The sequence below is a fragment of the Mesoplodon densirostris genome, chromosome 8, assembly GCF_025265405.1.
Source record: "Mesoplodon densirostris isolate mMesDen1 chromosome 8, mMesDen1 primary haplotype, whole genome shotgun sequence".
Lineage (NCBI taxonomy): Eukaryota > Metazoa > Chordata > Mammalia > Artiodactyla > Ziphiidae > Mesoplodon > Mesoplodon densirostris.
This window is the reverse complement of record NC_082668.1, coordinates 65,123,139-65,150,241: the sequence shown is the minus strand read 5'-3', so window position 1 is coordinate 65,150,241 and position 27,103 is coordinate 65,123,139. Positions and strand designations below refer to the sequence as shown.

The 27,103-nt window shown below is 39.2% G+C and overlaps 1 protein-coding gene across 6 annotated transcripts in view; it reads left to right on the top strand.

Annotated features, from left to right (window-relative positions):
- Positions 1-535: 535 nt before the first annotated feature.
- Positions 536-27,103, top strand: part of GTDC1 (glycosyltransferase like domain containing 1) — a 388,315-nt gene continuing 361,747 nt past the window's right edge. For all 6 annotated transcript variants that reach the window (XM_060106839.1, XM_060106833.1, XM_060106834.1 and 3 more), the window contains exon 1: positions 536-619. The gene's annotated coding sequence lies outside the window, so the exon portion shown is untranslated. The remainder of the gene's footprint in view (positions 620-27,103) is intronic.

The following is a 27,103-nucleotide window of genomic DNA, read 5'->3' as shown; positions in this document are numbered from 1 at the left end:
CAGCAGGTAGCAGTGGCAGGGAAGAAGCCGGGTACGTGGCTCCAGCAGGCCAGGGAGGGGTACGGAGACCGGGGAGAGAAGGGACCGGCGGGAAAACTGCAGGAGGAAACCGAGGCTGACCTAGTGAGCAGCGAAGACCTTCTAGAAGGAATGAGAAGTAAGGAGAAGGCACCAATGCAAGCTTACAACCAGACTAGGGATTAGGGAAAGAGTATAAACAAGCTTAAGGGGGAAGACGCGGGTGCTGACCAGAGATGGGAAAGGGCGCGCGGGGAGGTGGGAGGCGAAGTGAGGTCCTAGGGCAGTGGGCAGGTGAGGAGAGGCTCGGGGGGGTGGGGTCGAGAGCCGAGGAGGCGCGGCTCGCGAAGGCGGGAGCGTCTGCTGAGTCAGGGACCCGCAACAACCTGGCCGCGCAGGGGGCGGAGTGGTGAGCGCGTGGGCGGGCCGGGAGGCGGGGCCTGCGCCTGACGCATCCCAAGGCCGCTGCGGCCGCGGGCCGGGCGGGGCGGCGGCGGCGGCGGCGGCGGCGGCGGCGGGGGAGGGGCACGGCGTCAGCGCGTCGCCGGCTGGGCCGCGCTGGTGGCCAGGAGGGAGAGACTAGGAGGAGGAGGAGGAGGAGGTGAGTAGGCTCCGGGCTGGGGAGCCGCGCGGGCCGGCGGGGAGGCGGGGAGCGCGGCCCCTCCCCTCCTTGGCGCCCGCCTCGCGGGGCCGCGCGGCTTGGAGTTCCCAGAGGGGCTGCGGCAGCGGCGGCGCGGGGAGCCGGGGGGCGGAGCTGAGGGCCGCGCGGGCGGCGCGCTTCCCGGACGCACGCGCTGCGTTCGCGGCGCCGCCGTCCGCCCCGCGGCCTGAGCCGGGCACCCCGGTTGCTGTCTCAGTCCTGCTACGCGCTGGCCATTTTGTGACCTTCTTTTCTTGGGTTCTGCGCGCCTTGCGGGCCGGCTTCCCGCAGCCAGCGCGCCGCAGGCCCCTCGTCGCGCGGCCGGTGAGGGTGGCTGGGGGCGCGTCGCCTTCTCTAGGGGAGGAGGAGGGGCCGGGCTCCCGGCCTTGGCCCGGGGAGCAGAGTGGCCTCCTTGCCGACCACGAGACTGCCGGGCCAGTGGTCCCTCGCGACGCGCGCCGCCAGGTCTTCCTGAAGGACCCTTTGCGCCTGGCCCCATTATCGCCCTAACTCTCCTGACCTCAGCAGCCCCTTAGTCCGCGGAGGCTAAAGACCTCGCTTCCTCTGCGCTCTCCCCGCCCCCTTTCCTCCTCTGACGATCCCGCATATACTTATTTTAATCGGGACCCAGGCAGTCTGTTCGGGGTGTGGGGGGGAAGGTTCTCTGAATTTGCCCTATAAATCCAGCTGTGTACCCAACAGCGAGATTGCAGTACTACGTTAATTTAACCTTTAGTCTCGAGGGAGTTCCTTTTTTTTTTTGGTCTCCCCTCTCTGGCAAAGGCAACGTTTAGAGTTTTCTGAGAAGTGTACTGCATTACATTGTCTTTGAGATAATTCTTAAGTTAGCGCTTGGAGGCAGTGTGATGGGAGGTTCAAAGAGAAGGCTTTACACTTTTTCCTCCACCTGTATCACAGTTTGAAATGGAAAACGTGCGTTGACGGTGATTTTCCACACCAGGTGGGTTGCAGAATGCAGCCCCCGTGAGCCGTGGCTCTCCTTGGTTATTGGGTGCTACCCCTGAAGTTGATTTTAAAGTTCAACAGAATGGTCAGGTAAAGGAGCTGCTGAAAAGAAATCCAGTATAATTCAATAGAGCCATTTTATTGGATTCTATTAACCTGTTTAACCTTAAGCTAGAGCATGGCAGGAGTTTCATGTAGGAACCCACATACCAAGTGCAATATTGAATTTTAATTAGTGCATTCCAGGTTTGATGTGGAATAGATTCACATTTCTCACTGCCTTTCATTATATATTTTCCTTAGGATCTTGTATTTAAGAAACAGTTTTAGTACTGAGGGTGGGAGGAGTACCCTTTGAATTATGAAACTTTCTTTGACGAACTTGAAAACTGGGTAGGTAAAATGTGAACCGTGATACTGAGATAAGGTAGGAAACTGAATTTTATAACATTACCAATTTGAGAAGTTAAGAAGGCTTTTTTACTCCTGTTTTGAAACCGTGTTGACGTCTTAATCTGACAGACTGCAGAAATACAGAATTTTCTGTTTGTGAGGAACTTCAGCAGTTAACTATTAATTATTATTAATAATTAATTTATTGCAACCCTATTATTGTGCAGAGTAAAAATAATCCAAGTTTCCTGAAGAGATTTAACATGAAATGAATAGAACTAGTTGACTTAAGCGAACACTTACGTAGATCATTCATACCTCCCCAATGGATATTTTTGTACCAAAATTTGTTTTGATTTTGATGTCTTAAAAAAAAAAAGCCAAGTAATTACTAACTTTGAATTTTTTCCCGGGGTTTTGAGTATACGCCTTACTTTGTGATTTGGAGTCATTAGATCAAATGATACAAATTATATTTAGGCAATCTTTACATTTTATCACTTGAAACAGTACTTTCCAGTTTGTTTGAATTTAGTAACTATTTTCACTTTGAGAATGTTTATTCATATTCTTGATTCAGATAGTCTGTGTCAATTCCAGGAGATTGGCATTGCAAGAGTCCTAGGGTTATGGTGTATGTAACCTTGATATTAATTAGGAAGAAAGGTCCTATGCACATGTAGTCATCGAATTCCAGCATCCTCAGCTCCCTTCTGGTAGTGGTCCTCAATGCAGAAGTCCCCAGGTCCTTGCTGGGGTAGGGTGAATTCTTTGCATCTCCCACTCTAGTGTTTACTGCAGGTGTTTAGTAGATACATTTTGGCTTGTGTGCATTTTCCCTGGTGTGGCTTCATGTAAGGTGGGCTGTGTTTTATTCATCTTTGTATGCTTCATGTCAAGCAAAGTGTACTTTGTAATGCTTGTGGTTTTGTTGGGCTTAATCAAATTTAAGAAGGTAGCAGAGTGCTTGGAAGTCATGAATCATGATATTATAAACTTGAAGTACCTCATTTCCATTTTTGTGTTGCATAGATACTCTGTTAGGCTGAATTCCAATATTGAAAGAGGTAGCAGGTATCTAATATTTTAGATAAACTGAGGCAAGAGCTTAACATTGAGAATTTTGTTCTTTAACATACATTACCCACTGTGAAATTGGAAAAGGACACCATTATTTAAAGTTTTTGATAGGACACCTCAGTTGAGCTAAAATAATACAAATTTTCCACTGGAGCAAAGTTTGAGAATCGTGAATTGAATGACCCTAATTGTTACTGTACGCCACGTTTTAAGGCCTTGGTTTCACTTTATAAAGATATATTTTTCAGTACATAGACTTCTGGAAGCAACATGACTTTTGGAGTTCAGACTCCTGTGGTAAGCTGTCCTGAAATGATATTTTAAACAGTTTTTGGCTGATGCCTTGTGCTTCATGGTGATGATAATGAAAACAAACAAACAAACAAACCCCAAACCAAACAAACCTTACTGTATTTTCTTTTTCCCTTAGGCTTATATTCTTTCTTTAATAGATTATTATAGTGTGCTTTGTTTATTAAAAAAAATTACTGAGGAAAATTTTCAAGCATTTCTTTTGGAAAGTACCACCACTCCACCCTTTGAATAGCCTTGGCAAGTAATGTTTGGGCAAATGCAGGGCCATTTCCATAGTGTGATTCCTATTTGAGTATGTTGAGTTATATGAATAATAGTTTTCATAGGGACATCATCTTTGGACTACATGCATTTTTTCCCCCCTCCTGACACTATTACTGAAAACAACTGTACAGTAGAGTATGATAGTGCTTAATTTGTAGGGAGCAAATAATTTCATATCTATCATTGCTGGTTCCTGTGTCAGTCCCAGGCTACCTGGCCCACCCACTCCCTGTTCTGTCTTTTCCACCCACTTCTTGAATTGATTTTTAAGACTGAAAATACCTTAAGATCCCCAGCCTCTTCAGGAGGTGGGATCTGGAATTATTCTGGTGCCCTCAGCATCCATTGCTCACAGAGGTATGGTGTCTTATTATATCCTTGGGATGTACTCACTTTGACTGAGTTTCAAAATGAGATTCTCATTTTGAAAAATGCTTTCACTCATCAGGAGTTTTGAAATATATGGCATAAACATTTTAGGGAAGTATGTGTGAAGCATCTAGAATATATTAATATAGATTTGATTTAGATGGAATTAGGTTATAGAATCAGACAATTGATAAGAATTAGTGAGACTGTCTAGTCGTTTTCTCCCACACTTGAAGGTCACACTTAAGTCATTTAAACTCAAGATTACAATTTTTTGGAGTACTTATTTTTAAAAGTGAAGCAGTTCTGCAGTATTTCCTTAGCATAAAATAATCCATAGAGTTGATATATTTCTTTTATTATTCCTTTTTGTATTCCAAATCCCTTGTGGACCTGGAACCTTGTCTTGAGCCTGCTCCAGAGCTCTCCCTCTCCTCGCCATCCTCTCTCCCCTCAGGGAACTTGGACCTGGTCTTGTCCATGGTGGACGGTTGGGGTCCTACTTCAGCTGGGGCAGAACTAGCAGAGTCAAGATACTTTGATATTGCTTCTCAGACTCACACTCACTGGATTGATTTCTTAGGTACTGAGGACAGGACAGCTGAGAGCTGGGCTCTTTGGCTGTTATAATTTCAGCTGTTTTTGAGGGTCAACTTTCATTTGCATCTGACGCTAGGACACCCTGGTCATCCAGTCATTACGTAGATCCCCTTCCTGACTACCCTGCTCTTGGTTCTCTGCCTTCGTAGCTGAGTTACTTACTGGGTGATTTCTATCCAATTTCAGTGGTAACTGATTATTTTCAGGTGTTTGATTTTCTACCCAGGTTTTCTCTCAGTTTTGAGCTTTCATTTGACCAAATATCTGTTATACTTTCCCATAGCACATTTGTTCGTTATCTGTCTTTCTTTCTAGACTGTGTGTACCCCGAGTGTTGGGACCGAATTTGTGCTGTTCCTGTCGGTGTCCTCAGCACTTAGTACAGTACCTGGCACATAGCAGGTGATAAATAAATATTGATTGGATATAATCAATAGTATGTTATCAGTATGGGAAACCAATTTTCATATAGAAATTGAGAATTCATACAAGAAGTTCAGACATTTCATTGCCATCAGAAGTACTAGGGAGTCTGTATATTTTAAATTATAAGCATATCCACATACAAAATAGCATCATTAGTCATCTGGCAGGGAGTTTATTTAAGAAGAAAATATATAATTTTTACCATGTATTGTTAGGTGTTGCACATTTCTGTTTTTCTGGAGTTTGATTAAATGTATATTATTTTATATTTCTTACAAATAGAAGTTTTATGGCACTATAAAAAGTGAATTTAATGGCCCTATTTTTTTTTTTTTTGCGGTACGCCGGCCTCTCACTGTTGTGGCCTCTCCCGTTGCGGAGCACAGGCTCCGGACGCGCAGGCTCAGCGGCCGTGGCTCACGGGCCCAGCCGCTCCGCGGCATGTGGGATCTTCCCGGACCGGGGCACGAACCCGTGTCCCCTGCATCAGCAGGCGGACTCTCAACCACTGCGCCACCAGGGAAGCCCTAATGGCCCTATTTTTGTGCATTAGTACTTATATACTAAAGAGTAAACTTCTAATTAAAAGGCCCTTAAATGCCTGCTCATAAAAAAAGAGAGACCTCTTTGATTTTGTCCTCCATACAATCCCAGTTATTGTATTGAGGCAAGTCATCAAACTCTTTAGTAGTCTAAACCTTTAATTTGGTTTCAGAACAGTAGTCATGTATTGAATACCCAAATTACCATGTCTTTAACAAGTAATGGAGACACTTATTAAAAAAGTAATGACCATAACTTTTCGTGTAGAATTTCTTGTGCTAATTTTTTAAAGAGGACTGTTGAACTGTATTCCCCATGAAGCCCAAAATCTCATACTTTTAAGGATAGTGGAGTATACATTTATGTGTAGAGAGGAGGGGGTGGTAATTTTTGTAGTGGCATTTTTAAGTGGATAGTTTACTAATTAGGTGAGGTAAACACTTTACAACTCTAAGAGGAAAACTTCAATTATCTGAATGAGATGAGGTACATGAAATTAATTCAGATAAGTGGGGGAATCCTTAGTGTAAATGATGCATGTCAAGGGCCATGACCTCAATCTTGATTTTTTTTTTTTCTATATATCTGTCAGCTGGTTTTACATTACTAGATTCTGATTCTTTTTGGTCATGCTGGGAATCATTGATGGAGGAGGTAAAGTTTGCTCTATAATTTTTTTTTCCTTTGCCACAGAGGGAATCCAGAATATCGTATTCTGTGACAAGTATAATTGCTCATCTCTTGCCTGTACTGCCTGCCCTTTTAGGAGGTACACCACAGCCTCCCATGTTGTCACCTTCCTGTCAAATGTCAAATGTGTTTGGGGACTCCTTGAGAATACACTTGATTTGAAATTAAAGCCACACTCCTCTGTCCAGTCTCAAGATGTTTTCCTGCAAGTTGTTGCAACAAGTTGTGAAGGTGAATTGAGCTGGATAAACCTTGATTCTTTTCCTCTCCCCCTTGGGCTTTAATATTTAAGCAGCAGTTTGCACTGTAAACCCTTGAAATAGAAACAAACATTGGGGCATAACCCCTGACCTTTGCAGATCCTAACTTGAAATGAAAATTTTTGTGATTGATTAGAGTGTTTTAGGAAAATGATTTCTGCTGCCATTTACTAAGGTTTGCAGCATTCCTGGGCTCCTGGCCTCTGAAAGTTATTGTGCAATCTGTAGATAGTCTGTGTAGCTGTGGGGACATTTTCCTCTAGGCTTTGGTTTTTTTTTTTGGTATGTTTTGTTTAAACAGAGGTAAGCTCATCTTAGCAGCAGAGGTGTGTGCTATCTGACACCTCTGTAAGTGAATATTACTTCTTTCTTCAGCATTACCTATAGATGCTTTACTTAAACCACCTCAGAACATGGCTCTTTATTTTCAGCATCACCAGCTTCCTTATCACCTCTTGGTCTTTGAGATACAAGACGATTCATATCATGGTTGCCTTGGGTAGAGTGGATATGATATCCGCAAGCTCTGTATACAGACCTTGTGAGCAATTTCTAGTTCATTGCCTGAAACCTTCTTAAATACATGCAGGCAATGTGATTGAAGAGTTTAGGCTTCAGGGTCAGTCCAAACTGATTTTGACTCTGTACCATTTGTGAACAGCATGTGTTTGGGGGAAGTTAGTTACTTCTCTGGGTTTCAGTTTCCTCATCTGTAATATAGGAATAATATCAGCTTAGTGTATTGAGTTTTTTTTAAAGAGTAATCTTAGCTGTATTGATTTGTTGTCATGTGCAGATAAGTGTTTAATAATGTGAATTAATGAACTATCTGGATCATACACGATTTTAAAAAGAAGTAGATTTTGTTCCATTTGATAACAGAGATAGTCAAGTAAGCAAGAATTATTCCAAATAGAGGTCTTGCACAGTTGACTTTGTTTTTCTTTTATTCCTGTAACTGCTTTGCTATTATATGTTTTATTTATTTATTTATTTTTATGTCTTTATTATTTTTTTAAATTTTTATTGGGGTAGAGTTGTTTTACAATGTTGTGTTAGTTTCTACTGTACAGAAAAGTGAAGTAGAGTTCCCTGTGCTATACAGCAGGTTCTTATTAGTTATCTATTTTATACATATTAGTGTATATACGTCAATCCCAATCTCCCAATTCATACCTCCACCCCGGCCTTCCCCCCCTTGTTTATTCTGTACATCTGTGTCTCGATTTCTGCCTTGCAAACCGGTTTATCTATACCATTTTTCTAGGTTCCACATATATGCGCTAATATACAATATTTGTTTTTCTCTTTCTCTTTTAAAACTACATAAGACTTTTGCAACAATCTATTTATATACAAAGGATATACCGATATGTGGGATAGGGAAGTAGAATGTGGAGTGTACTTGCTGGAGTAAGACAGACTTGGATTTGAATATAGATGATCTAACATTTGGGTAACCTTGGGCAGGGTTCTTTACTTTTTTGATTAAAAGTTTTCATCTGTAAAATGGGTATTAAAGTTTAAAGAGTTAAAAAGGGAAAAAAAAAGGGCCTCCCTGGTGGCACAAGTGGTTGAGAGTCCGCCTGCCGATGCAGGGGATACGGGTTCGTGCCCCGGTCTGGGAGGATCCCATATGCCGCGGAGCGGCTGGGCCCGTGAGCCATGGCCGCTGAGCCTGCGCGTCCGGAGCCTGCGCGTCCGGAGCCTGTGCTCCGCAACGGGGGAGGCCACAACAGTGAGAGGCCCGCATACCGCAAAAAAAAAAAAAAAAAAAAAAAAAGGGAAAAAAGGATAATAAAAAGGTTGTTAAGACTTAAGAGATGAGGTACGCAAAATATTGAGTAAAGCTGGAATCCATAAATACTGATAATTGTTATTATGGCTTTGGAAAAGTGGCTTTACTTCTCTGGACCTCAAGCTTCCTCATCTGTAACATGAATATGTGAGAAAATTAATAGAGTTATTATGAGTATTAAATGAGATAATGTAAGAACTCATTAAATGTTAATTGCTACTGTTATTTATATTATTATTAATTCAGTTTCAGAACAAATTGGACCAATTTTGAGTCAAAATGAAAGAATTCGTACAGATATTTAATATATTTTTTATGTTGGGGGATATTTACTGTGGATTTGGGGATGGCAAGTTATCATGCATTAGCTTTCAATGTTTCCTTAAGACAGCAGTAGTTCTCAAGTTGTGGTATACAGGCCTTTTGGGGTCACTGAGACCCTTTCAGGGGGTACATTAGGTTAAAACTATTTTTATAGTAATACTAACTGTTTGCCTTTTCCACTGTTTTTACATTTGCCCTGCTGATACTAAAGGAATAGTGGGTAAAACTGTGGGTATCTTAGTAGATATTAAATGGCAGTGGCACCAGGGTGTACTAATAATCATTGTATTCTTCACTACCACGCATTCACTGTAAAAAAAACAAACAAAAAACAAAAACTCAAAAAGCCAGTTTTACTTGAGTGTCCTTAATGAAGCAGTAAAAATTATTAGTTTTATTAAATCTTGATCCTTGAATGCATTGTTTTAATATTCTACGTGATGAGATAGGAAATATGCAGAAGGCACTTCTGCTACATATCCAGAGTACATTGTTTGTCTCAAGGAAAACCCTTATGTGTTCTTTTGAGTTGTGAGCTGAGCTAGCCGTATTTTGCATGAAACATCATTTTTACTTGAAAGAATGAGTACCAGACAAACTAGGATTATTTAGACTTAGGTATTTGGCAGTCATTTTCTTGAAAACGAACACAGTGAGACTTGTCACTTCATGGCAAAACAATAGACAATGTTTGTTGCTGGTGATAAAATTTGAGCTTTCTAGTGAAAATTAAAATTTTGGAAAACTTAAGTCAACTGCTGTGCTCTTGTCAGCTTCCCAGTACTTAAAGAGTTTTCTGATGGGATGGGTGGTGATATTATGAATGTGAGTTTTTGCTATGGTATTAATTATGTCAAGATTTTCAATATTTATACAACTCAATGAACGAATATTTTTAAAGTGATCAGTGTTACAAAATTATGGTAAAAGACCCTTATAAAAAGCAAGTAACAGAATACAAAAAGTTTATGTGATATTACATTTCATATTACAGCTAACCCAAAACTCCTGCTTGTCAAGTTTTGGTGTAGTATCAAAGAAGAACATCCACAGTTATCTGAAAATGATATTAATATTAACATATACTTTCTTTATTCTCACTGCATATATGTGTGGGGCTATTTTTTTTTTAATGTAGTTCAATCAAAACAATGTATCACAACAGATTGAATGTAGAAGCAGATATGAGAATCCAGCTGTCATCTATTAAGTTAGACATGAAAGAAATTTGCAAAAGTTGTAAAACAGTATTATTTTTATCACTAAGCTTTTTTTGTATAATAAAGTAATTTTTCATAAAATATATTCTCATACTAAATGTCATTAAAATTTTTAAATGAATCAGAGGAAAGCAGAACGTATTTTGTCACAAAACTGGAACTTAATCATTGTCTTGCACATTCTAGAAATGGAAAATATTCTATTTCATTCAACAAATACTTGCAGAGTGTCTGTGAATAAGCAGTTTCCACCTGCAGGAACTCAGTGTAGGTAGGGAGATAGATGTCTTCATTTTCAGATACTAACAGTTCACTGAAACAAGTGCTTTATTTAATAAACATCTGTTCAAAGTTGCATATTTTTTTCACCAAAAAAAGATAGCAAACTAAATGCCATTTTATAACCTGATATTTTTCCCTGTTAACACTATAGAGCAAATCTTTTTTCATGTTAATATTTATAGATCTATGACATCATTTTATAATAGTGAAAAATTGGAAACAACCTAAATGTCCCATGGATGGGAGAATCAGCTCAATTGTGTTGCATTTTTTTTTTTTTTGCGGTACACGGGCCTCTCACTGTTGTGGCCTCTCCCATTGCGGAGCACAGGCTCTGGACGCGCAGGCTCAGCGGCCATGGCTCACGGGCCCAGCTGCTCCGCGGCATGTGGGATCTTCCCGGACCGGGGCACGAACCCGTGTCCCCTACATTGGCAGGCGGACTCTCAACTACTACGCCACCAGGGAAGCCCTCTTATATCAATTTTTAAATTAAATTATAAGTCACGTTTTAAAAAATTTTTAAATGAATAAATAGTTAACATTTTCGCCTTTAATTCCTAATATGGTAAATATTGATAATTATAACTCATTAACAAAAGCTCTTGGGAGTCCTCAATTTTCAAGAACACAAAGGAGGCCTGATACTAAGAAGTTTGAGAACTGTTTCTTTAAGGAATGGTGGCTAGATTAATCAAATGAATAAAGTTCTAAAGTTTTAATATTTTGCGTATTTGTTTGGAATATGGACTACATACCTCTAGTTTCTTTTCCTGGTTGTAATGACATGTCACTGGATGGAGTTCTGTGTCATTCTCCAAGTAGGCAGAAGGTTCCTGTGTGTGTTTCTAAAGAAGATTTTCATTTTTATTTAAGATCGCTGCTGCCTATATTGTTGCTACCCAGAATTGAGATAATGGTTAATGGTCACTTTATCAGCGAATCCATTCTTGATATCACTCTTTTGGTTGTGAGCTATTCATGCAGTTTTAAGCGCTGTTCACCATGGCAGGCTACTTAAGGGTTGTAGTGAAATTCACTTTGCTGAAAATAAACTGCCATTTTCTCTGAAGTCTTTACACTAGGCTAATCTGTCTGCTGTGAAGTCTTCCTGACATTTCATAGCTGTTTTCTAGATGGTCCGTCCACAACTTGTGAATGTGTTTGTGAATTAGTTATTTGCCAACAGTATAATATGAATTACAGATGGGTTCCATAGTGCCATTGATACTATGGGCAGAGCCTCATTGTGGATTATTAATATCTTTCTTTGGGGAATTATATTCTGACTCCTAGAAGTCTAGCCAAATAAATTACTCCATTGCAGTCCAACAGTGGCAAGAAACTCCCTTTTCCCGCTTACAATAGAAACAGGAGTGCTAAAGCTTTAATAGAAGCAAGAGAGGCATTCTGAAGCAATGCTCAAGAGATGCAGGTTATCCTAGGCACCCCAGGTGGGTAGAAAGGGTGGTGAGTAACCCTCTCAGGTGAAGCAGGTGTAGAAACTTAGGGCCAACCAGCAATGGTGGAGGGAAGAAGAAGGGATATTCTAGATACTGCTTGCAGGTAATAGATACCCTTTTGCGGCAGTTGCTAAAAAAATAAGGGATGGGTAGTCCTAGGTTGGGAAATCCATATATATAGAGTTTTGTTGTGTTGTGCTCTTATGTTTGGTTATCGTATGAACTGAACTCAAGAAAGAGAACGACAAGCCAGTTGGGAAGGTTGAACTTAACAGATTTATAGGCCAGAGGTTTGAATGTAAAAGAAAATGATGAACTCCAGGGGCATTCATAACCAGGAAGAGCAGTGGAAGCCAGGAGGGTGTTGGAATATGCAAGCTGTTCACAAGGGCCCCAAACAGATTCACGTTACAGGGTGGCTGTTAGGGCAGGGGTAGAACTGGTGATCAGCTGGCACAGTTCAGTCAAAGAATGCTGTGACTCAGCCTGCGGCCTTAGGGTCTCTGGTAGGAAATACAGACTTTTAAGAGTGGTATCCATACAGGAAACCTGTTATGGGGAATGGTGGGTATAAAGCAGAAATCGAGAACCAGGAGAACCTGTGCACACAGACGAGGCCAACTTGGGAGAACTAGAATTTGACCTGTAGTTGAGCTTGTCTTCTTTCTGCTCAAGGGCATTGTTTGACCCCTTGGATTGAGGCAGGGCTGAGCCAAAGTGGGAAGCAGAGTGACCATAGCTAGCTGTGTGTAGTGGAGTGACAGACCTGCCCAAGAAATATTTGTTAAACCAGTGGATGGAAGTAAGGCAGGGGAGCAACTGGGTCATTACACTCATGTTCTTCATGCAACAGACACTAGGCATCATATTACCTACCCACTAAATATTCTCTAGGCTAGGGGTCAGTAAACTTCTTTTTTAAAGCACCAGATAGTAAATATTTTAGGCTTTATGGGTGGTTATGGTCTCTGTTAAGTTTGCCATTGTAGTGTGAAAGCAGCCGTAGAAAAATCCATAAATGAATGAGTAGCTGTGTTCCAATGAAACTTTGTTTATGGAGACTGGAATTTGAGTTTCATGTAATTTTCATATGTCACAAAATATTGGTCTTTTAAAAAAACTTTTCATCCATTAAAAAATAAAAAATCCATTCTTAGATCATGGCTGTGTAAGAACAGGCAGTGGACTGAATTTTGGGCCACAGGCTCTGATCTTTGTTTTAGGCAAATAAATGACTATCAGTTATGATGCAGAAAGCATATTAGCATTACTGAAACAGATGTTCTCTAGGACAATGCTGTTGGTGACACTGTCTTGTTTTATAGGTGACACTGATACAAATCCGTTCAAGAATTTAGATGTGACATCTGCAGCAGGTTCAAATCTCTCTATAAGACAAACTGGATACTTCATAAAGATTGTCATCTATTATGCACAGAGAGCCAAAATCCGTTACTGAGATTGTCTGGGTGAACTGCCTGCTGGGTCCAGTGATGCACTAGTAGACAGAGAAGTTGAAAAAGAAGGCTGGCATATTCTTTGGATGACTGGCAGAATGTGACACCAATATGGCATCGAGCCCTACTGTGATTCCAAGGACTGCATGACTAAATAAAAATGATATTTTTGGCGGGGGTGGTTCAAGTAACTTTGATCTTTACTTGGGGAATGTGTAATGCATTATCATTCCATAGTGACACATGGTGATTGCTTTGGTAATCAGACTTTAAAGATCCTGTCTGTTGATGGATTTTAATGTATTACAGTTACCACCTTTTAGTATTGGGCTTTTTTACACTAAGGGTAATACTGTAAAGAAAAACATCTGCTTAACCTAAAAAAATTAACCTAAAAACGTTAACTTAAGGACTATGATTTCACATGGAAGTTTTTGCTTGGGGGATTTTTGAAATTTTGCTCTCCCCTAGAGTGTTTAAAATATGCTTCTATTTGCAAAAAGCTACTGCTCCCAGAATTTTCTAGGAAAATATCCTTTTGTGTAGGCTACTGAAATCAATAGTAAGTAGAAAATCGTATTCTACAGTATTAATGTGTATAGAACATAGTATTATAAATTAATACTAACTACTACTATTAATAAATTAATGTCTTCAGACCTATTAAATAAATTCACTTAAAATGATTTAACAAGGGCTTCCCTGGTGGCGCAGCGGTTGAGAGTCCACCTGCCGATGCAGGGAGCACGGTTTGTGCCCCGGTCCAGGAAGATCCCACGTGCCGCGGAGCGGCTAGGCCCGTGAGCCATGGCCGCTGAGCCTGCTCGTCTGGAGCCTGTGCTCCGCAACGGGAGAGGCCACAACAGTGAGAGGCCCACGTACCGCAAAAAAAAAAAAAGATTTAACAAGCAGATGTGAACTGGAAATAAACATATGTATTTTCTAGAACTATTGAATCACAAGAAAACTGGAACATCAAAGTACTCTCTGAACCAAGTCACTGTTTTATTTGGTTAGACTCCCTGCTTTTGGCATACATCTATTTATACCAGTTATAGAGGATTTGAAAGCAGTGCTGGGAAATGAGGTGGGTGGATTCTCTCAAAGTTGAATCCCATTTTTTTTCTCAGTGAGTCTTCAGCATTTTTTTCAACTAGCATTCAACAAAAACTCTGGCAGCCAAGGATGTAAAACATAGATTACATTTTATATAGTTCATACAGCTCATCTACAAACAGAAAAAAATTTCCTCATGACTTACCTTGAAATCTTTATTTAAGGCCTATACTAATCAGTTTGACAGGGTGCCACTGCTACTATTGCACATTTTTGGTCAGAGTGCAGTGCAAACAGCCATCCTGCTAGGAAAAAGGTTTGCAGATTGCTGAATAGTGGAAGTTGCACACATCTAAGTTACAAGTCAGATTAGTGATCAGAGTCATACGAAGTTGATTTTATGGTTTTTAAGCTAGTTTTTCATTGAAGCAATGCGTATAACTGAGGGACAGGTGTGTTGTAACATTTGAATGCCTTAAACTCTTGAATCTGGAATGAAAATGTTGTTCTTATAGATGTTCAGATCCTAAAACTCAAGGATTTTGAAATAAAGTGCTCTGTCATTTATTGTGCCATAATTGAACTGCCCTGCAGATTTTATTTGGGATCATTGTGATTAATATTTGGAAAACTTTCCCATTTTCAAATATAAGGCATTTTAGGAAAGACTATGATTGTGTGTGTGTGTTTAAATAGAGCAGCAAAACACTTTTACTTTATACATAAGATATATTTAATAAGAAATACATGGATTTTACATTGGTAGACCACTCAAATCAGGAATTCCACTGTCATCTTCTGGAAACCTTCCATAAAGGGGAGGAGACAATAAATAGATCCCTTTGTAGATTGCAATTATTATTTTTTCCTAAACTTTTTTCAAAATACACAGAAGGATGCAGAGCTGTAGCTTGAGAGGTTACAGTTATTCTTATTTCACCTGTACTTACTGAAATTGAGAAGACATCTCATAGAAGTGAGTATGAAAAAAAGTAGTGAATTGCAGAAAGGAAGTCCTGTTTATTGGGATTTGAGAACATTATTTCAGACAAGCATCTGCGTTAGTCTTTTAGATGGTTCTTGGGCCAATAATTGACTTGAATGTAATCAGGAGAAGAAGAAAATCCAGTTTTAAAAATTTATTTTTGGCTGTGTTGGGTCTTCGTTGCTGCATGCAGGCTTTCTCTAGTTGCAGAGAGCGGGGCTGCTCTTTGTTGTGGTGCGTGGGCTTCTTATTGCAGTGGCTTCTCTGTTGTGGAGCACGGGCTGTAGGCACGTGGGCTTCAGTAGTTGTGGCTCATGGGCTCTGTAGTTGTGGCTAGAGGGCTCTAGAGCGCAGGCTCAGTAATTGTGGTGCATGGGCTTAGGTGCTCCGCGGCATGTGGGATCTTCCTGGACCAGGGCTCGAACCCATGTCTCCTGCATTGGCAGGCGGATTCTTAACCACTGCACCACCAGCGAAGTCCAAAATCCAGGTATTTAAAACTAGTTTTCTGTCAGTGGTCAGAGAATGTTTTGTTTTATCTTCCCTCATCCTGCCACGTGGTGAGGTCTTATGAATTGATTTTTGAGATGACGAAACATTGGGGTTTATAGGGTCTTGAGAATTCATCAGTTACATCTTTTTGTCCCCAAACTGTGTTTTACATAGGACTTCTTTAGTCATATTTATAGGACATAAGAAAGACAATGAACCTGACTTTCATAGACTCCAAAAAAGACTTTTGAAGAAAGATTACTGTAAGGTAAGATGTAGTAGGCATACATTCCTGTGATTATTTTAGTAGAGCAGCGACTATTTAGGTGGATTCTTTTCCCATTTCCTTTTCCCCTAACGTCATAGTCCCTGGTTAAAGCTGCTTTTCCTTGAGGCCAGTGGGAGGTAACTTTGTGAATGGAGATATTGAGGCTATTGTAGACATCAGGAAATGAGTGGATTGCAAAAGAGAGAATGAGATGGTAAATGTGTTAGGTGATAAGATCATAGATAAGCACTCCTTTTTTGGATTGACAAGGGTGCTAGAGTAAGGATATCAGTAGAATAGTTGATTTGTTATTACCTTGTACTACTTATTGTAGAGAATTAAAAACATGTTTTTGTTTTATATTGGAGTGTAGTTGACTTATAATGTATATTGTACAGAATGTTTAGTTGTAGATACCATATATTTTAATCTGAATTTTAAAGTGGGAATTCTCAATTTTGTGCAGTGACTCTTCACTGAATGTATTTATAATTAAATGAAGCGTTTGAGTATAAATAACATACTAATTTACTAAGATAAAATTTGTTTGACCAAATGAGGAATCTCCTTTTTTTCTTTCCCTTGATGTTTAGTCAGTAGCTCCCCACTCCCCTTTTTTGGTAAATTTTTATTTCATATTGAGTTGCTTAAAATGAAGGGTTCCTTGTTATAGGTAAGCAGTACATGTAATGCAGGGGAATCACACCTATCATAAGATGATAGGATGATGACTAAGACTTCTTTGTTTCAGGATTTCAGCTGAAGCTTCAACTGAAAATAAAGGGTAGTAAGCATCCTATTCTAAAGAGGAATGTGGGGCTTAGTTAAGGAGAACAGGATTGCAGCATCCACTTCCCATACATAAGTGAAATTAGAAGAGGGGTTTTAAAACTGTCATTCAAATGAAGAATTGTTAATCTAGTGGAGAGTTAGTTCTGTGATATTTCCCTTTTTCTTTCCAAAAGGACCTTTTATTTCCAGTCCAGGATTTGGCTATGTCTTCCAGGAGGGTAGATTGGTATTTAATTTCTTGTTTGGTTGTTTAATCAGCTACAGAATCGTGTTTCTTGATACCGCAATGGCAACTTGTAAAGAGTTCTTGAGAGAGCATGGCATACGTTTCCTAGAGTTTGGGGGCGTTCCTGAACTGACTTGTTTCTGGAGGGAAGGAGAGTGATGGAAGCCAGTGAGATGGCATGTTGACTGAGAGGGCAGTAGTGGAAAGATTTGACATGTGCATCTAGCGTAGTAAGAAGGCATAAGTTCTTTTTGTGGACCAAGTGGATGCCATGGGAAGTAACCAGGCTTGAGTAACCTTGATGGATCCTGCCAAGGAGGGCTGCTTGCCCTATGAGGGAATTTTGGGTGGGATAGTAAGAGGTCAGCCTGAGAGTGCATCCCGCACACCAGGGAACTATTCATCGTGGAGGACCCAGCCTCTTTGCTTGCTGTAACTTAAGGCGCCCCTGCTGGGAAGACCTGAAACGTACTGTCCAAGCTCGGCTTTGAGAATGAGAGGAGGTAGCTATCAATAATTACACAAGTATAACAGATCATCCTGTTTCACGGCTGTCGAGTAAACCCCCATGGAAGTAGGCACATGGGACACTTGTCCCTCTTCCTCTGCCTATCCTGATCTGGAGGAATGAGGAAGTGAAAAAGGAAGTGGAGAAAAGTGAAAGAGCCAGCAAGGATTTTGAAAGAAACTGTTTCTGTTCTTTCTCTTGGCTGTCCTGGGCTGAGGCAGGGTACATGGATACTGTTTGAATAAGATATGAAACTGAAGGTATAAATTGGACTAGGTTATATTTTGCAGTACTTGAAAATGACTGAGAAGCAGCAGGATTTTTATCTGGGATGTTACGGAGAGATGGGGAAGTGAGATCCAAAGAAGTATATTTGAAGTGATGAAAAGAAATTAGAGCATATATCCCGTTGAGTTCATTGTATTTGATCATTTTCTTAGTTTAATAGGATTTTAATTTCATTGAACAAACCTTTAGTAAGTACCTACAATCTGATCTGTAAGGTACTCAGTTAAGCATTTTAGGGCAGGCAAAGATGAGGAAGATTTTCTGTCCTCAGGGGGTTTCCGCTTTAGTGTAAATAGGTAGACTTAATCCATGACAGAGCAACATAGGTGCTCTAGACCTATAAGTGGTAATGCTGTGGGGATGTGGAAAGAAGTGAATACCCCTGGGGTTCAGGGCAGGTTTTGTGGAGGAGGCAGAGTTTGGGCTGGGCCTTGAAGGAAGAGAATGGTAACAGCTGGGAAGAAGGGCATTCTGGTGTGAGGGAAGAGTCGAAGGCGCGGGATTGGGAATGAACAGATGGCTGGGAGGAAATAATGCTTATCCACACTGAACATTTTACTTTTTAAGAAATGGTTTCCATCACCAGTTAAACATGTTTGCCCATGTTACAATTCCAGGTGAAGTTTGATTTTTTTACATGCCATTTTGCATTTTGTTAGTAATGCGTAAAGTATATTCCTTTATGAGATATAGTGTGGAAACGTTATTCACGTTAGAACCTAGATGGTTATAAGCATCAAAACCAAACTTCTAAGTCTGATCACAAAGTCTATTACTTTCCTTGATTTAAAACAGTAAAATGTAGAGAAGATGATGATTTTTACATATGATCTTGGGCATTTGGCAGTGCAATTAGTTTCATAACAAGTGATTGTTTTTTAAAACCTTCCCAGAATAAGAATGAGTATCTTGATGCTAGTGTCACTTTTAAATAGCTATAGTTCCAGGAATGTGTCTGTTCACGTTGTTATCTTAAATACACACCTTATCTATCCATATTGCTGTACTTCAGATGTGAAAGTAAAAATAAAGGTGTGAAGTGCCTAACAGACTTGTATGGATTTATGTAAATCAGAAAACACACAGTCCATTAGTGCTGAGGCCCTAATGTATTAAATTCAAGTATGGATTATTTCCTAAAAGTTTTACACACACAAGCACACACACACACACACACGCGCGCACAGCGTGATACCCACTGATTAACTTTGCAAAAAAAAAAATGGTAAGAGCTTTTTTTCTCTGAACTCAAGACACATACCCAGTTATCTTGTGGTACCTCCATATGGTTAGTTAAAGGTATTTAAAATAGTCAAAACTGAATTGATCTTTTTACCCAAACTTGTTTCATCTTTAGTCTTCCTCATCTAAGTTAATGACAATTCCACCCATGTTACTCTAACCAGAAACATTGGAGTCATCTCTGACTCTTCTGTCTTATATCTACACTTCATCTGTCAATAGTTCATATTGACTGTTCATCAGAATACATCTAGAATTTTCATCTGACCACCTCGCATCACCTCCACTACTGCCTCATCAACCTATTATCATCTCTTACTTGCATTTTTTTTTTTTTTTTTAGCTGCGCTGAGTGGCATGCAGGATCTTAGTTCCTCGACTAGGGATCAAACCTGTACCCCCTGCAATGGAAGCGCACAGTCTTAACCACTGGACCACCAGGGAAGTCCCTACTTGGATTATTTTAATAGTCTCCTAACTGGTCTCCTAGCTTCCTCTTACAATCCTCAGCTCAATGTGTAACCCAGCACTTCAGTCTAGTCTCATTGCAGTAGCCAAAATAATCACAATTAAAACATACGTCAAATCTTGTCTTTGTTCAATTCAAAACTTCGTTTCCTTTCTCATTCACTGTAAAAACTAAAGCCTTTGTAGTAGCCTATAAGGCTCTACATGATCTTGCCCCATCTGCAATCTCATCCTTTGACTGTGTTGACTACCCCCCATTCACAACCTGACTATTGTTCCTGGAATAGCTGGCCTCAGGGCCTTTGCACTTGTTCTTCCCTTTGCCTGGAATGCTCTTCCCCCTAGATAACTGCTTAGCTTATTCCCTAACTTTTCTTGGGTCTTATTGAAATGGTACATTCCTAGTGAGACCTTCCTTGACCATTTTATTTAAAACATCCCTCTCCTTCCAGTTGCTTTATTTTTCTGGTTAGCACTTTCCTAAACTAATTGTATATTTTACTTTTACTTTTTTTATGGTCAGTCTTTTTAGGATGAAAGCTTGATGAGGGCAGGGGATTTTGTTTTGTTTACTACTGTACCACCCCATTTAGAATCATTCTTGGTACACAGCTTGTACTTGAATACATAATTATTGAATAAATAAAAGACAATAAAAATTATTATATGGGGGTTAAACCTGTAGTAAAACCTGATGTACACTTATTGGCGTCTTTGGGCAATGATGCTATTTCCAAATGTCTGAATATTACTTTTCCTTTTAAATTTTTAAATCAAATGTGTTGGGGGTGTAATTGGCATAAAATAAAAGGCACTTTAAATGTAGTGTTCAATGAATTTTGATAGATATATACACCTATGTAACTACTATTATGGTCAAGGTATAGAATATTTCCATCACCTCAAAAAGTTCCCTTGTGTCCTTTTGCAGTCACTTCTCCCTCCCTCCCTCATGCTCATTTCCAGGCAACTAGTAATCTGATTTTTGTCATTATTTTTCCCTGCTCTAAATTTTCACATAAATAGAATCACATACTATGTACTCTTTTCAGCATGATGTTTTTGAAGCTTCTTCCTATGTTATTGTAATTCCTATGTCTTCCTATGTCTTAGTAATTAGGTCCTTTTCACTGCAGAGTAGTGTTCATTGTATAAAGGTGCCACAACTTGCTTATCCACTTACCTGATCGTGGACATTTGGGGTGTTTCTGTTTTGCCTGTAAGGAATAAGCTACCATGAATGCTCATGTTCAAGTCTTTGTGTCTTATGCTTTAATTTTTCTAGGTTAGATACCCAGGGGTAGAATTGTAGTGACATTTGATAAGTGTATGTTTAACTTCATAAGAAACTGCCTAACTGTTTTCAAAGTGATTGTACCATATTCTCCCCAAATGTATGAAAGTTCTAGTTGCTCCACATTCTGGCCAGCACTTGATGTTATCATTGTTTTAAATTCTGACATTCTAGTGGGTGTGTGGTGGTATCTCATTGTGGTTTTAATTTGCATTTCTTTGTTTACCAGTGACATTGATCTTTTCAAGTATTTACTGACCATTTGTTTATCTTTTTCTGTGAAGTATCTGTTCAAATCTTTTGGCCATTTTTAAAAATTGGATTGTATGTTTTCTTGTCATTCAGCTTTAAGAGTTCTTTATGTATCTGGATACAGTCAAACATTTTCTCTTGGTCTGTAGATTGTCCTTTTTCTTTGATTAATGGTGTCTTTTGAAGAGCAGAAGTTTCAATTTTTGAATAAATCCATTTTATCAGTGTTTTCTCCTCCCTCCCTCCCTCCCTTCCTTTTTTGGTTCTTTCTAAGAAATCATTGATTAATTCTAGGTTGTAAAGATTTTCTCCTGTGTTTTCTTCTAGAAGTTTTATAGTTTTACGTTTTACATTCAGTCTCTGGTCCATTTTGAATTAATTTTTGTGTAGAGTGTGAGGTAAGGATCAAGGTCCATTCTTTTCCGTATCGAGTTTTCCAAGGATCACTTGTGGAAAAAACTGTCTTTTCTCCTTTGAGTTATCTTGAAACTTTTGTTAAAAATCAACTAATCATATATTTGTGAATCTTTTCCTAGACTCTATTATGTATTGATCTATATGTCTATCATGCCAACACCACACTGTTTAATACTAAGTCTTGAAATAAGTGGTATAAGTTGTCTAACTGTGTTCTTTTTTGAAATGGTTTAGGCCCTCTAAATCCTTTCCATTACCATGTCCTTGAAACTATGTTTTATTTTTAATTTATTTTTTGTTGTTCTTGTTACTCATGAAAGGGCATTTTAATATTTAACCTTGGCACCTAAGGCCCTCTCCAGTTAGGCTTTAGTCTACTTTTTCTACCTTTATTTTCTCCTTTTTTTTATACCTAACAAGTACTCCAGGGTCCTGGTCAGTATTGCTATATTTACCTCCTTTTCTTTGATAATACTCTTTCCTTTGCTGAAAGCCCTTCTTCACCTCTCCCTTTTAAAATCCTAATCATTTTTCAAAGTCTCTCATTTCTTTATGGTGGTGCTTTTCTTACTAGGATATTACAGTACTTTAAATATTTGTCACATCCTTCTTATTAAATTGTAAACTCATTGGCTGCTTTACTCATCGTTGATTCTCCCATAGTGCCTCACTAGCCCAGAGCATGGCACATAGTTAATGTTCTGTAAATATTTATTGAACATTTACATTAAAAATCTTTAAAATAGAAAGCCTTTAGGGTACCTTAAAGTATTAGATCTTCAGTGTGGCTTGTTGAGTGAATAAGCAGATATGTAAGAGTGTACTACCTGCTGCAGGCATCATACTGCCCCCCAAATAGATCTTTTTGCATGGCTATAGTTTTAGAGTAGGGAACAGAAAGAAATAAAGGGGCCATTATTTCATCTAAATAGTGTTCACCCAGTAAAGTTGGAGGACTGCTGTGGGCAACTACCCATCCTCTGATGTAATCCGTATCTTTGTCTCTTCTTTTATGACAGTCCTTTAATTTAACCTGTGTTGGTCAACATGATTTTTTATTGAGGACAGGCACTATTTATGGTGCAAGGGTGAAGCAACTAAGCCCTCAATGACCTGTATACAAATGGTAGACACATGGATATTTTCTGTATGCCATGAGTAAGTGCGGAGATGGGTATCATGGTAGAACAGAAGAGGAATACTCGGGTCTTTTTGGTTGCCCTTTTAGGTTCTCATAGGCCTATATCTAGGTGTATAAATTGGGGAGGACCAAATGTGCTTTGTTTAGCCCAACGTTCACTGACTGAGCAGTCTATTTTCAGATAGTTCTTCAGATACTGAAAGTCATCCGTCATTGCTTAGTTTTATATACTCTTCCATTTATTTATACCTACTGTCGTTTGCTGAGATCATCCCTTCAAAAAACGTTTTCTTGAGGAGCCATGATGTGCTGGATGCTAGTGCTGGCACTAAAATAAAAAAGACCTGCCTCCTGGAGGAGTGGAACTTTCATTTGAGGCATCAGTATTCAACAAATGCTTCTATATCCCAAGGAAGTACTGTAACATATACAGATTTGTGGAAAGCTAGTTTTGTGACCTTTGAATCCCTTCACTCACACAGAGGATATCAAAAGAAGGAAAGACTTCATTAGGCGAGTTTTTCTGGAATGTCATTGGAGTGCTGTGTGTTTTAGTCCTGCCTTTCACAAGTTAGGCATCTGAATCTTTCATGAACCCTATTGAGAGGAGTGTCAACTGCAGTACATGGTCCGCAGCTGAGGTCACAAGGGACTGATGCTTGACTCATGCCTGAGAAAGCCTAAGTGTTCTGTGGCAGTAGGGCTGGGCTTGAGAAGTAATCGCACTGCTTTTTTTCCAGCAGGTCAGAAGTGTATGTATGTATTCCAGAATATGAATATCAACCTGGTGTTATTTGAAAAGGAATCCTGCCCAAGGAAGTTTTTTGCCAGGGAAAGAAGATCCCTGCAGTAAAGAGTTGTGGGGTATATGGCCAGAGGTCAGAAACTGAGGGGACACTGGGAGGGAACTGTTAGTTAAAGGAGAGCACTGCTTCTGGCAGGAGTTTTTCACTTGGAGGCTCATACCCATGGAAGAATGCATATGCACTTCCCAAGAGAAGGAAAATCAGCTTTAAACACCTGCCATATTCATATAACGCTAGGTCATTTTGGTACAGTAGCAGACAAATAAGAACTGTTCTATGATGCCTGAGCTCTTCTCGCCTCCCTGACCTTGATCCTGCTGGGCTCAGAAAACTTGGAAGATGGCAGAAGAGAAACTTCTTGGTGAGAAGAGAAGGATCTTGTTCCTTCCCTCACTGACAGTGGCCAGCTCTTGGCAGGCCTTAGCTGAAAAGAGAACATAAGATGTAATGTTAACTGTACTTTGGGGTTTTGACTGTTATTTGGATGTAGTCGTTAAATTTTGAAAAATTTTAAGCCTACAGAAATGGTGAAATAGTAATCTAATAAACACCTCATGCCTTTTACCAGGTAACAACATTTGGTACGAGTATAGATTATATGTACGGTATACTTTTTTGGCCAGTGGAATGGGGATGAACCATTTGAAAATGACACTTTACTCCTAAATACTTTAGCTTTTCTCTCTGAAAAATTAAGATATTCTCCTACACAATGCCATTACCACACCCAAGATTTACCATTGGTACAATAAAGTTATATAATGTATAGCCCATATTCAAATTTCCCCAGTTGTCTGTCTGAGACTAGTTATTTTAAATTACTGAACTGAGACTTACCATTTCAAGTGATCATATGATTTTCTGTTACTTATTAGGGACCAGAAAGTCATGAGGATTACTTGAGTTTTTTTCTCTAAGGCAGAGGTTAGTTTACTGCTGAACAGGTTTAATAGACCAGTAAGAGACAAAAATAAAGTTTTTGCATGAAACCCATCATTTCTGTGTGGTCAACATGTTGGGTACCCTTTTAAAAGGGTATCTCAATTCACTGTACTTTTGCATTGTTCAAGAATAGATTTCCTATAGATGAAGCAAAATTGTCAGAGTGACAATAATTGTTGAGCCAGGTGATATGGTTCATTAAACTCTTATCTCTACTGCTGTGTATGTTTGAAAGTTTTCATAATAAAAAGTTAAAGGATTTTTAGAGTCTTGTGTTTTCTAATTTGTAGATTTGGAATGTTAGAAAATCATGTATTATGTTACACTATTAATATCAGAGGAAATCAATTTATAAAATTAAAGCACAGTGGTAATAATATTTAGTTCCAATTTTTGAGTATTTAATAAATGTCAGGCATTAGGCTAAATCTTTTACATGTTCCACATTCACATTCCAGCATCTCCAAGGTAAATTTTATTTATTTCATTGAAAAACAATCATTCTTTGGAGTTCATTACTCAGTTTGAAGGTTTACCTTCGTCTTTTCCTTAGTTTGTCATTTCTCTCTGAAGTGGAGGAGGGACTGAGCCCAGGATTGGTGCTAATAATGGAGTGGATGACCTGGGTGAAGGTTCATGTTGGGTTCAAAATTGAAGCTAAAGGTTATAAGAAGCAGGGTTGAGTTTAAGGGATTTCAGCATATTGCAGTGCTGGCTCTAACTCAAATTTATCAGGTAATACAGAATTCTGAATAAGATGGCAGTGGGTAATTTCTCCCAACTGAAAATAAAATAGTCCTAAAACATAGTGTTTAGCTTTGTTAGAATTTATTTAGAGTTTCAGATATTTTGTGTATTAGCCATAGTGATAGTTTTGGTGTGGATAGAATTTTTTTGTACTTTTAATAATTTAATACATTTTGTTCTCACAATCTTAATACTAAAGGTAGGATCTTGTAACTTTATCCTAAAAAATCAGTTTTGATGGAAGTCAATAAAATACCACTCTGTCTCTGTAAACATTAGATATATTAGTGATTTCTGAGTATTAAACACAATTTATGTCTTCCTTTTTGCTTAGTATATTATGTAAAGGTTTTAAGAATGAATAATTAAAGGAATTACACTGATAAATGAGACGATTGTTGTTGACCTTTGTAAGAGAGACAGTTTAGTCATCAGTGTTCACTGTTTCTTAGCAACAGAAAGTATTCCTGTGCTGGGCATTTTCATGTATTTCTTATAAATACACATTTGGAAATATATGCCCTGATGGTTGTCCCTCTGTCCTGAAGCTCTCACTGCTTCTACATTACCTAAATGTCCTCATTAAATTTCACATTCATACAGTATATTCTTTCAGCTTAATAACCCACAGTTTGACTTGAGAATCATTTGGCTTGTCAAAATCTTAGAGTTCTGGGAAATAAATTTTTTGTGTTTATTGTGAAGCTAAAAGTTATTGAAAATGTGTTATATTTTCATAATAAAACAAGTATAAAAAGATTGCCTTGGGAGCTAGCTAACTATTTTCTTATTGTCCTTAGCCTCTAGGGAGGTAGTTTAATCACTTGTGATAAAGAAATAGCTTGGTTATATTTTGGCAAGTTGGCTTGTATTCAGCTTAGATCATTATTTATGAAAATGCTAGGGTCATAGGGAATGTTGTATTCATTCATCCATTCAACAAATATTTATTGAGCACTTACAACATGCCAGGCTCTGTGACAGGCCCTGGGGATATACAATGGTGAGCAAAAACACGGTGTCTCTGCTTTCTAGAAAAGAATGGTAGTTGTCAGAGAGCATGATCTGGTCAGGTAGGAAGAGCTTCCCCGAGGAAGTGTGCGTTAGCTGCTATCTGAAGAGTGTTCCAGTAGGAGCAGCATGTGCAGTGGAGGCTGCAGGGCACATTAAGGACCTGACAGAAGGCTGGGGAAGCTGGTGTCCAGAGAGTGCACGCCTGCAAAATGAGGCTTGGAAGGAAATTGGTTTTGAGAAAGGACTTCATTCTTTGTAGATGTTTTATGAAATCAACAGTTATCTTTATATTGACTTCTGTGTATCTGTTTTAAAATAATAAACTATGTTTTCAGATACTCACAGATTTGAAGTTCCCTTAGAATTCATTTTCCCATTTTCCCCCTAAATAGTAATCCATTCTGAATGGCCAACTCCTGCTTGAATATACAGGTATACCTTGTTTTATTGCACTTCTCTTTATTGTGCTTCATAGACACTGTGCTTTTTTTACAAATTGAAGGTTTGTGGCAACCCTCTGGTGTCAGATGATGTTTAATACTTTTTAGCAAAGTATTTTTAAATTAAGGTATGTACATTGTCTTTTTAGACATAATGCTATTGCATACAGTAGGCTACAGTGTAAACATAACTTTTATATGCTCTGGGAAACCAAAAAATTTGTTTGACTCAGTTTATTGCCATGTTCGCTTTATTGTGATGGTCTGGAACTGAAACTGCAATATCTCCGAGGTATGCCTGTACCTAGCCCAGTGGCAGCTTCATTTTTAGACACCTTTAATTATTAGAGTTCTTACTTTTGTGAAGCCAGAGTTTTGTTTTCTACTCATTGATTCTAGTTCTCTGAGGCAAAATGAACAAGTCTCAGTTTGTTTTTAGATGCATTCGTGTATGTGGAGGTTACTGATGTATAGCTACAAGCCTCTTTTTTTCTAGACTTTTCCCCCTTAATATTTGAAAAACTTGGAATATATACAAAAGGAGACAGACTAGTAGAATGAAGCACCCTTCCTGCCTTATTCTGCATGTAGCCATTGCCTGTCTTCAGCAGTTATCA